At 43.0% G+C, this 10,821-nt stretch overlaps 1 protein-coding gene across 26 annotated transcripts in view; it reads right to left on the bottom strand.

Moving 5' to 3' along the window:
• The window catches only part of SOX5 (SRY-box transcription factor 5), a 949,864-nt gene extending 939,622 nt beyond the window's left edge, over nucleotides 1-10,242 (bottom strand). For 13 of the 26 annotated variants that reach the window (XM_070271075.1, XM_070271061.1, XM_070271049.1 and 10 more), the window contains exon 1: nucleotides 9,845-10,230. The gene's annotated coding sequence lies outside the window, so the exon portion shown is untranslated. Of the gene's footprint in view, nucleotides 1-9,844 lie in introns of all 26 variants that reach the window. The other 13 variants (XM_070271074.1, XM_070271059.1, XM_070271047.1 and 10 more) reach the window with 3 other exon arrangements.
• Nucleotides 10,243-10,821: the final 579 nt, after the last annotated feature.

Below are 10,821 nucleotides of genomic sequence, written 5' to 3' on the forward strand. Positions count from 1 at the left end.
AGAATGCACATAACTGCCACCCTTCCCCAGACACCAACCCACTTTGTGTCAGGTCCCGCCACTCTTGACTTTAAGCATGCCAATGTTCTATATACTCAAATTTACTAAAGGATAAATTTTATTTGAAAACTCCTAAAACCACATCACCAAAAAAAGCCTTCCCAGCAATCCAACAATCAGTTGTGCTTTATCTTGGCACTGCCACGGTTCTTTGAGCATCTTACTTTAATTCTGTAGCCATATATGTAACTTACTACCAAATCAAATCAGTACTTTATCACTGGTTCTCAAACTTTTACGTGCAAAAGAATGGTCAGTCATGCTTGTTAAAAAGGCAGGGTTACAGGGCTATGACCACAGAGATTCAGATTACCCACATCTGAGTAGATGCCAGAAAGGAGATTTTTTAAAAAAAATCCCAGGGGGTGTTCAACTAGGCGATTAGATGATCATCTTTGAGAAACACTGTTCTCGATTTCCTTTGATGTCAGTTTTTACGTATTCAGAATCTCTGCTTCAAACCATAAAATATGTCCTATTAAGTAAAGTTTAAGCAACATGCTTCTGTGTGTTCAATAAATATTTTTTGGTTAATACATGGATCAGTAGGTACTTGATAACAATAACTGACATTTGGAAATTACAGCTCAGGCCTCACTTTCAGCGACCACTTCTCACCTGCTCCTCCTATCTCCTGTCGTAGACAGGCAGGTATGCATTCTGTGGATAGGAAGCCCACACCAGCATCTTGGCCACAGCATGATGAAAGGAATACAAGTGGTGGAGTCAAACAGACTGAAATTCAGCTAACGATTCTCCTGTTCACTAGCTGAGGAAAATGAGCGAGCACCTGACTTACTGGAGTTTGTTCGCCCATCTATGCAAAGGGGAAAATACCCACCTAAAAGGAAGGTGGTGAAGATTAAACAAGATTATCCACATAAAGTGCTGAGCACCGTGCCTGGTACATGGTCAATGCTCAACTGCTGTTAGTTTTCCCACTTCCCCATCCTGCAGGGTTGCCTTGAATTAAAAGGAGGCTCAGTTTGCAAGATATGTTGGCTCTGCAATCATTCATTCTGTTGCTGCTCTGTTCCAGACACTGTGATTGCACTAGGGATCAACACAGTGCCCTCACGGAGTTTATCGTCCAATGGGAAATGCTGTGTCATCCTAGAGGTACCCCTTTCAAACCAGGCAGCAATGTATTTAGCACCCCTTCCCCTTCTCACTTCATCCAGTGAGATTAACACAAGGCAGGGTGTCAAGGGTGCCACGAGAATAAAGACTTGGTGGTAGGAGAAAGATTAAGAAAAACCCAGTAAGCAGTGATAGGGAAAGGCAAGTAAGGAGGGAAGAGCATTTTGGGGGGCCAACGATGTTCCTAGAAATAAATAGTGGGCCCATTAAGTTTCTTTACGTACTGATAGATTTGTTTGTTCGTTTAGTGTGCATTAAAATTACCACTTGATTTCCTGATTTAAACTAGAAAAGACACTACTATTGTGCTAGTCAAGGAGAAGTGGTGGAGATGAGGCTGAGAGAGCAAAGGAAGAAGAGTCAAGACAGAAGTATAAGAAATAGTATGCACTTGTTGAAAAGCAGTTCCCAGTGTAAGAGTAAATTAATGAGATGCTTTGTGCCAGATACACGTGAAAGGCTGCCAATACTGCATAGTAACACCAAGCATCACAAGAACTTACATGCAAACCTCAGTCACACATCAAACAACTTCGGCTTTCCGTAGCCATGAATTACAGCAGGAAATCTTAGCAGACACCAGATTTGGGAGCAGGCTCTAACCAGGAATGGGAATGGACCAGCAACGATAGAGGGTAGAAAGGCTGGCACAGCAGAGAATTAAATGAGAAGTTTAGTGAGAAACGGCCTCTAGGAAACACGCCGTCAGAAGCACTAACATCTTTTTCTTTTCCTCTCACAAATGCTAAGTTCGTCAGCCTTTTTAACCAGAGACATCGAAGTAACCAGTGTTCACTACTTGGAGACAACTATGCCAAAAGCCTCACAGTAAGCAGTCCTTATCCTGGGCACAGATTCCCTAGAGGGGTCACTCGTCTGAGGAATGTGTCAAAAATTAGCTCTCTTTTCCTGCCTCCCATCTTCCTTGGATTCTGAAGTTGTCCCGGTGCCAGTTTCCCACAGTACAACACACAGAAGCACCTAAAAATCGGGGGCAAAATACCAGCGGTCCCATGAATCCCGCTTGAAACTAATATCCTGAGTCGAGGTCTTACACTCAAAAATAATGCTCCCTGGTCCACACAGAAGGAGACTGCTCTCTGTTACACGACTGAGCATCAGTCTGAGTCTAAACGACATGGTCTTCATCCTGCACTGCCCCTGCCCCCCAATGCTGGCCCAAAAAATAGCAACAACTCAATTCTCAGTGCAATAACGTCTTTTCTCAGATGTTGTTCTCCCAGTGGGTAGAAGAATGAACTGCTGCCACGCCACCAGCTCCTCTACAGTTTCTTTTAATTTAAAGTTACAACAGGAGGGAAGAAAAGAGACTTTCTATTAAGGGACAACTCCCTGAAGGGTCTCTTAGCTGACAATCGAAGGACTGCTCATGGTAGTGATCAAATCGAACGCAACAAAGTGCTGGTGGCTCTGTGACTCATCACAGCAGGAGCTCGCGCTGAGGGCCACTTGAGTTCAGCGCTTTGTGGCGCGGCAAGTTGGTTTAGGAACAGTAACATAGGGGAGCAAAGACGCACAAGGTGTTTGAGGCTCAAGATGAAATGCAGACTTACAGTGCAAGTTGCTTCTCAACTGAATAGGGAGCCTTGAGGGGGTAAGGAAATGAAGAGAGCGTTCGGTCTACTTCATCCTTTAGGGCAAATTACCTGAAGATGGTCAAGGTCAGTTGGTCTATCTGTTGCACGATTTATAACCTGATAGAAATAGGGATTGAAGCATGAGAAAGAAACTGAGCTATTTTTAAGAGGCGACATTAAGGATGCTGGCTTGCATAAACAATGCCTTCTAATTACATGAGATATCTATTGTTTCAATATATTTATAATCTGATACAATTCAGCTATACCTCTCAGCGCATTTTATGAGTACAGTAAAAAGAGTGCAATTGGACCCACAACTAAAAAATATATATATATACATATATATATATACAACTATGTACTGGGGGGACTTGGGGAGAAAAAAGTAGGGGAAACAAAAGAGTGCAATATATATTGAGCATGTCCTGTGTGCCATGCACAGCACTATGGATTTATATATAATCTCATATAACCTCATTTAATCTTGACTAAGACTCTGGGAGGTGATATTATCATTGTGCTCCTTTTACAGTGGAGGAAAATAAAGCATCAAAGAGCTCAAAGAAATTGCTAGGTCTTTTCTCAGTGGGAAGGACCTGACCAGGGCAACTGCTACTAACCTCTGGGTTATACAGCCAAACAACAACTCTACCTCCCTGAGCTCCCGTTGCGAGAATATAAGACTCAGTGCCCCACCTGCTGCCCCTCGTCTCCAGCACCATTTGTGCATGAGGGCCACACTTCCACAGGGCTGCTCCTGGCCAAGCACTAAGCACGGTGATGGCGGCAAATGCAGGCCAGTCCTTCTAGACAGAGGACTCCTCCAATGGCTAATTCTCATCAGCCTAACCAAACCTTTCTTGGACTGTGCTACAGTGGCGCTTCGTTCTACTCAATTCTCCTCCCTTCCGTCTCTCCTTGCATAAGCGTCAAACTTGGATCATGGTTGAAAGGCTCTCCCAGCCTTCTCCTGCTCCCTCCGCCAACAAGCTTCTTACAAGTCTAATCCCATCTTGGCATCTGCTTCTTGAGGGACCCAAATTAACGCAATAACCCAGTCATTTATTTGCTTTTCTAAAGTCTTTCCTTTATCTTTGGCCAGTTGTACTTACAGAGAAACTCTCTGTATCATCAGGAAGAGAAATCAACCACTAATATCTCCTTGTTACTCTACGTCACTTCTTCAAACAGGCAATGGTATATTTATTACGCCTTTCTCTTTACACCCAATTTAAACAAACAAACCTATGAGATTCTCTTTGAAGGAACTGTTGACTCCATAAAGCAAAACACTGAAAAGTCAGATTTATTTCTTTTTCCAAGTGGAATTTCTCTCTGTCCACATGTACTATAACTTAATATAACCCAGAAGTGGATGTCTACCAATGGATAAAATCACAATAAATTTTCAAAAGTTTCCATCTGTAACGGGAAATCAAAAAGGTTAACAGGAAGCGAGATCTACAGTTAGGTCCTAAACGTTTTGTTTGCCTTTACCTACTGTGTAGGATAAAATGTTAATTACTGAAGGAACTTTATATGAATAAAAGATAGAATTCACACTTGCACCAAATACAGCATCTGAATAAAACCACATTGTCAGAGATCATATATAGACGTTAACTGAATCACTATTTTAAAGTGTTGATCTCAGCCTCAAGAAAGTGATATATTTTTCTTCTTGGACTCAAATAAGTTCAAAGCAAGTACAAAATAAAGCTCCAAACATTATTAATGATCAAAAATTAGAGGGAGAGAAGAGCATAGCTCACATTTATTGAGCACCTAGTTCATGACAGACCCTATGGTAGGAATTTGACATACAATATCTAGTGTAATCCATGCAATATCCCTATAAGAAAAAGCATTATAAGCTCCAGCTTCAGAGGTTGAGAAAAGGTACAGAGCACTGAATGTTCAGAACACCAAGGGAAGTCTTGGAAGAATGATAAAGATCTAAACTAAGAAGCTCCAAAAGCTGGTGGGATCACCTCTTTCACACCCTGGTTCCTTCCTGAATTCCAGACCTCCAAGAGTTTAATCGGTGCTACCGTGATGACACAATACCTGACCTCCAGGGAATGCCAACTGGAGGTCAAACCAGAGTCCTCCCATCCCCTTGACTGCGGCACTATTTGTTCCCCTTGGACATGTGATGGCATATAACCCTGGAGTAACCGAATGGCAAGTGATCGAGCATCAAAGATATAACCAGGAGTTTTTTGGTTTTTAACTTATAATGAACTTTAAGCAATAAAGAATGAATGGACCTGTACCTGTAGAATTCAATACCACCATCACCACCACCACCACCACCAGTCCTGGAGACACATTTTTGTTTTCCTGGGTGTTTTCTTTTAAGGCTAAATTTTTATCCATGTTTTCCTTTTTGGGGGGGAGGGTGAGGAGGATTGGCCCTGAGCCAACATCTGTTGCCAATCCTCCTCTTTTTGCTTTAGGAAGATTGTCGCTGAGCTAACATCTTTGCCCATCTTCCTCTATTTTGTATGTGGGATGCCGCCACAGCATGGCTTGATGAGCAGTGTAGGCCTGCGCCTGGGAGCTGAACCCGTGAACCCCAGGCCGCAGAAGCAGAGCACGCGAACTTAACCACTACGCAACCATGCCAGCCCCAAGGCTCAATTTGTAAGGGTGGTTATTTAACGTATTCTTTAAACATACTCATTTCCCCATAATTTTATCAATATGCTGCCCCGACTGAATGTCATTCTTTCCTGTAAGCAGAGTGATTACTTCTCTATATGGTACGATTTGAATGTTACTGAAAAAATCCCTATTTCTTCCTGGCAGCTCCACCTGACACTTTCATCTCCAGAAGTCTTTCTCTAAGGAATTAGATGGTCATAATAAACTACAGTAATAATAATAACAACAACAACATCTAGAGAATTAAACTATAATGAGCTATTAACATCTTTGAATTAATGAGTTTATGAGCCAGAGGTTAAACTGGGCAAATGGGGCAGGAATTTGGAAGGGTCCTTCAAAGTAAACTGGGCTGTCATCAAAGGCCCATCCGAAAGTGCAGGCCCCAATCAGGACAGCATTCACAAGTACCCATGTAGACAGCCAAACGGGTAGGAGTTTGGAGAAACAACCCAAAAAGCATATTATCCTTAATGTGAAAGACAAGGAAATTGAATACAGTAAAGTTTATTAAATAGTACCACAGAAATGTCCCAATATGGCCCAGCTGAAAGTGACTAAAACTGCCTAAGGGTCCACCCTACTACTAAGCTGTAAGGGCTCTATTCTCCCCTTTTAAATATAAAAATTCACTATTTTTAAGCAAAAGGTTAGGTCCCTTCTTCCCATTCTTAAAATTTTCATTTTACTCTTCCATTAAGAGCAACTTCACATGCAAATGAACTCTTAGTTTAACTCAAGATCATTAAACAACTTCTCTACATCTAAAATGCTTCTCCTAAATGTTAGGTATGAGTAATTATTTATCTTACATCACACACGGAAAATAAACAGGAAAGACCCCACTCACATTTGAGAATCATTTACCATTCCCCCAAGATCCCCCAAATGGGAAATGGAAGAACAAGACTGATCATAATTGGATTAAGAACTATAATTCTTTAATTCATTCATCAAATTGAGGCATTTGGAACAGTTTATTTACAGAGTTGTTTAGACAGTTTTGTGTGGTGTTTTTTAAGATAAACCAAAATGCCTTTCTGAAAGAAGTTTCAGATCCCAAATCATTAACATATGAAAACCAAATGTAGACAATTTACAAATGGGTGTTTTAAAACAATGTTTGGAACAAAATTGGACTTTTATTTTATTAACTATCTACAAATCTAAGTTCAGGATATAGAGTATTTGAAACAGCCAAGCACTTTCTTCGCCTTTAAAATAAATCTACATTTCTCAGGCTAAAAAATTGTGACGGGTGTGTGAGGGAATGCATTGACTTCAGGCCTAGACGAATAAGTTTTCCAGGTTGCTCTCAAAACTCTAATTATAGCATTTTCTACCACTGGAGTGATTAGATATTGGATGAATCACCCAGGTTATGCCGATCAATCATATTCAACAGTTTTACCTGATGGAAATCTAAATAATGTTCAACATTAAAGCTCTAAGTTATTTGAAATCCAGTGTATTTTAGATTACTAAAAACAAGTTTTCTCCTGCCTGGTATATTCCTTCTTTATATCATCTGTTCATGCTTTCAAAACAATGATTGCCTATCACTCAGTAAAAGAATGGAGTTTTTTCAAGAAGGCAGTATATTCTTTTAACCATTATATCATATTTTTCATTTGCTTTGTAAGAAAAAAAGTTATTCGAGCATTCAAAATCGTTCTTTTAACTGGAAAATGAAATTTTAAACTGTCCCTATAGCTCATGCCTTCCCCTGAACAAGGACAAAAAAAAAGCTGTCATACCTGAGTATAAATTTCACTCTTGTTATTTACTATTTACTTCACACACTCCACAGATAACATCTTTATAAGCGTATACTCATTTTCTTCTTTTACAAAACCATGTGTCAGTCTAAACAGGATGTGCATTTACATGTATAGAACTAAGTTAACTTGAAATAACCACTGGATCTCAAATGCCTGGTTATTTACCAAATAAGTTTGAGAGTTTTGAATCCTGTATATAACACGCCATTCAACCAGAACTGTTTAAGCTCAACAACAAAACTAATACAGGGTTTCTGTCTTAAGAGTTGTAGCTATTTTTTCCTGTATTAAGAGTTTACTCTTTCAAGTCTATGTTAGATTGGTTCAATACTGTCCATTCCAAAAGGCTACAAAAAGAGATTTTTTAAAACCCACAAACAAACAAAAAACTCTGTTAATTCTTCATGTACTAGGTTGTTAGAAGACCACTGGAAAGAGAGGGAAAAAAAGAAAGAATTTCAAGCGAGTATGCTACTATATAATTAACACAAATAACTAAATAATTATGCACATCCCTTACCACCCCCACAATTAAATGTTTTTAAACAACTCATGTGATGAAAGATCTACCTTTTAGGCAAACAAAAGCAATCCCTACCAGTTTAGGGATTTAAGGCTGTATTGCATCAGTTTAAGTGATGCTATGATTTTTATCTCGTATAGTTCTGAGGAATAAACAGCTGATGACATAATTTGCAGGAAAACTTTGCACAACGCCTAAGAGAACTTTCAGTCTAAGTACTTATGATTTTAAATCATCGTGGCTGAATTTATCTAGGCTTTAGCCTTTGAGCTATATTTAAATCAGGAAGAAGCACCCCCAGAAACTTTGTCCCATGTATCTGCGTTTGAAACCAGATTCCTTCCCTATCAGAGCTAACAGCAGTTCACATACAGCTGAATTCCTTCAAAATTAGACAGATCAAAATTCAGCAGTTCTGTAAAGACTCTAAGAAATCGTCCTCCTTTTAAATTCTATAAAAGTCAAACTTAAAAAACATTTCTGTATACTTTAAAACCATCTGGTCCTTAACCTAATCAGTCTTGGCAATCGGGCCTCACTCCTGTATTCCTGATCAAAAACTCTGCTCTGGTTCTTCTGATTGAAATGTCCATTGCCTACAAATCTCCCACGCGCCTACTTCATTGGCCTGTTTTGTTTGTGTGGTTTTTTTTTTTTTTTTAAGGATACGAGGGGCCATTATTTATGAGCAGCAAGGAAACAAATCACTCTGTCTAGTCCGTTTGCAGATTCCCACAGTTATTACCCAAAATCCCACAGATCTCCCTTGGTCTTGCCCTTCACGACAGAAATGGGCTGAGCCTGAAGGCAGTCTCCGGGGAAATCGGCTCATGCCTTTTTTGACAAAATACTTTGGCTATCTGGATATTGTGAGGATCACTACTGGGAGAGAACAAATCCCTAAACTTTTCTAAGAGGTACAGTTGACTGCCACCCAGAGTGCCTGGGCTGGCTGACACTGAGAATATCGCTCTGCATGTTCACAGAATTCCTCATTTTGACCTGCTTTAGTTAAGAAGGGAAGACATTAAAATGAATTCACATTCCGCGCACTCTGAATTTAGTCAGAGGCCAGCGTCTTTAGATATTCACCAGGGTCAATCTATTTATTAATATATTCGCTTTGCAAAGTGTAAGGAAAATTACTATTAAAATACTTCAACAGTGTTTCGTGTGCATCCGATGCCAGCAGATCAATACTCAAGAAACTGCTGCTATCAAGCGCAAACATTTCCAAATCCAATTTGAGTCCAACTCGTACAACCTCTTTTCCTTGCTTATTACTGTAGCCCCAAAGTGCAAGCAAGAATACCCAAACCCGCGCTTCAAGTGACACAACACGTGAGTGGTCTTCACTTTGTACACTGAGTGGGGTGGGGGAAAAGTCGCTGCAATTAAAATTAAAGCTTCCGGTCTCTGAAATCCCTAGAATCCTGAAGGATGAGACTGGTTTCCGAAATTCCGGGCGGGAGGGAGGGGGAGTGGTAGGAGAGGGATTGCAGAAAGCGAAACAAAAAGAAGAAAAGGGGGAATATTACTCTCGTGGGGTGGGCTGGGGGTCGCGTTTATATTCTAGGCAGGGCAAGGAGCTTTGTCCAACTTTTGGGGTCTGTCGTTTGGCGTTAGCCGAGATGCACAGACGAGCCTAGGATTTTCGCTGCACTCCTGCCCTCAGCTCTCATCACCACCTCCACCGCCACCACTTACAAAACAATACCGGCAACAGCACGCAGGCTCCCCAACAAAAATATAAAGTTATCTCACTGCCTGAAGTGGGTCCAAGCCCGCACTCGACTCGCCCCGGCCAGCCGCCCCCCGAGGATGACAGGGCCACTTCTAGTCCCGAGCCGCCTCCCGCCTCTCCCTCACCCCCAGCCCAGTCCCCCTCCCTCTGTACTTGAGGAAACTCCGGTGGCGGCCCCCTCCCTCCTCAGCCGGCTCTCCAGCTGGAGCCGGGAACGAGTGCTGAGTGGCGGGCCCGGCGAGCGGCAGAGGGGAGCTCTGCGCCTTGGAGGTCTGCCCACAACAACATCGGGACGAACAACAAAGTTAAAACGCTGCGATTCACGCACCTTACCGGGTCTCCTTAATGTCTCCTCTGGCGTGGGATGCAAAGTGGCACAGTGGCGGGCTGGGGGCCCCCGGGAGGAGACTGGAGATGGGTTTTGGTGGCTCGCCTTTTTCACTCTGTGTGTGTGTGTGTGTGTGTGTGTGTCTGTGTGTGTGTGTGTGTGTCTGTGCGCGCGCGCGTGTCCCTCTCCCCCCGTCTCCCGCTCGCTCGCGCTCCCCGTGTGGCTCTCAAGGACGAGGTGAAATCCCTTTGCTGGTCATGAGGCGGCTTCAGAGACAAACAACACAATGCGAGTGCAAATAACAAAAGGCAAAAAGACAGTAGGAACAATGGGGGAGGCGAGGGCAGCGCACCAGCCGGCGGTCACCGCGGCCCGGCGCCCGCCCCGGGGGGTGCGGCGGAGGCGGGGGCGGGCGCGGGGGCGGCGCCGGGGGCTCCGGCTCCCTCCAGGTCGCCCCTGAGCTCCCGCAAACCCACCCTGACCTCCTTCCTGCAGCTCGCCGCCCGGCTGCCCTCTGTGTCCATCCGAAGGGAAGGAGCCCCAGAGTTTGCTTCCCCGTCTGCTGCAGAGTAACTAGATTGTAAATAACGCGTTGATTACCCACACCGTGCAGGAATGTTAAAAAAAAAAGAAAAGAAAAGAAAAGAAAGAAAGAAAAGAAAGAAATCTGCCCTCCACTTAAAGGAGCGATAAAATGAAATGGCAGGAAGGGAAGGAGGCAGGGAGAGTGGGATATCTCTAGATCTCGACGGAGCTCGCGTCTATAAATACGCATTCATGTTTAGTCAAGTCCCCTTTGTCAACTTCTTCCCTGCGCTGGAACCTCACCCGCTGCCCTGAAACCATTACCTGGGCCCCTTCTTACCCCCCACCCCTGTTTGCACAGAGTAAAGCTCGCACAGAGGGCGCGCGCGGGGGTCTGCGGGTGTCCGCGGAACCTTCTGGGAGGCGAGCCGCCGTCTGCCCAGCGCGAAGGC

This window comes from Equus caballus, chromosome 6 (assembly GCF_041296265.1).
Source record: "Equus caballus isolate H_3958 breed thoroughbred chromosome 6, TB-T2T, whole genome shotgun sequence".
NCBI classification, from domain to species: domain Eukaryota; kingdom Metazoa; phylum Chordata; class Mammalia; order Perissodactyla; family Equidae; genus Equus; species Equus caballus.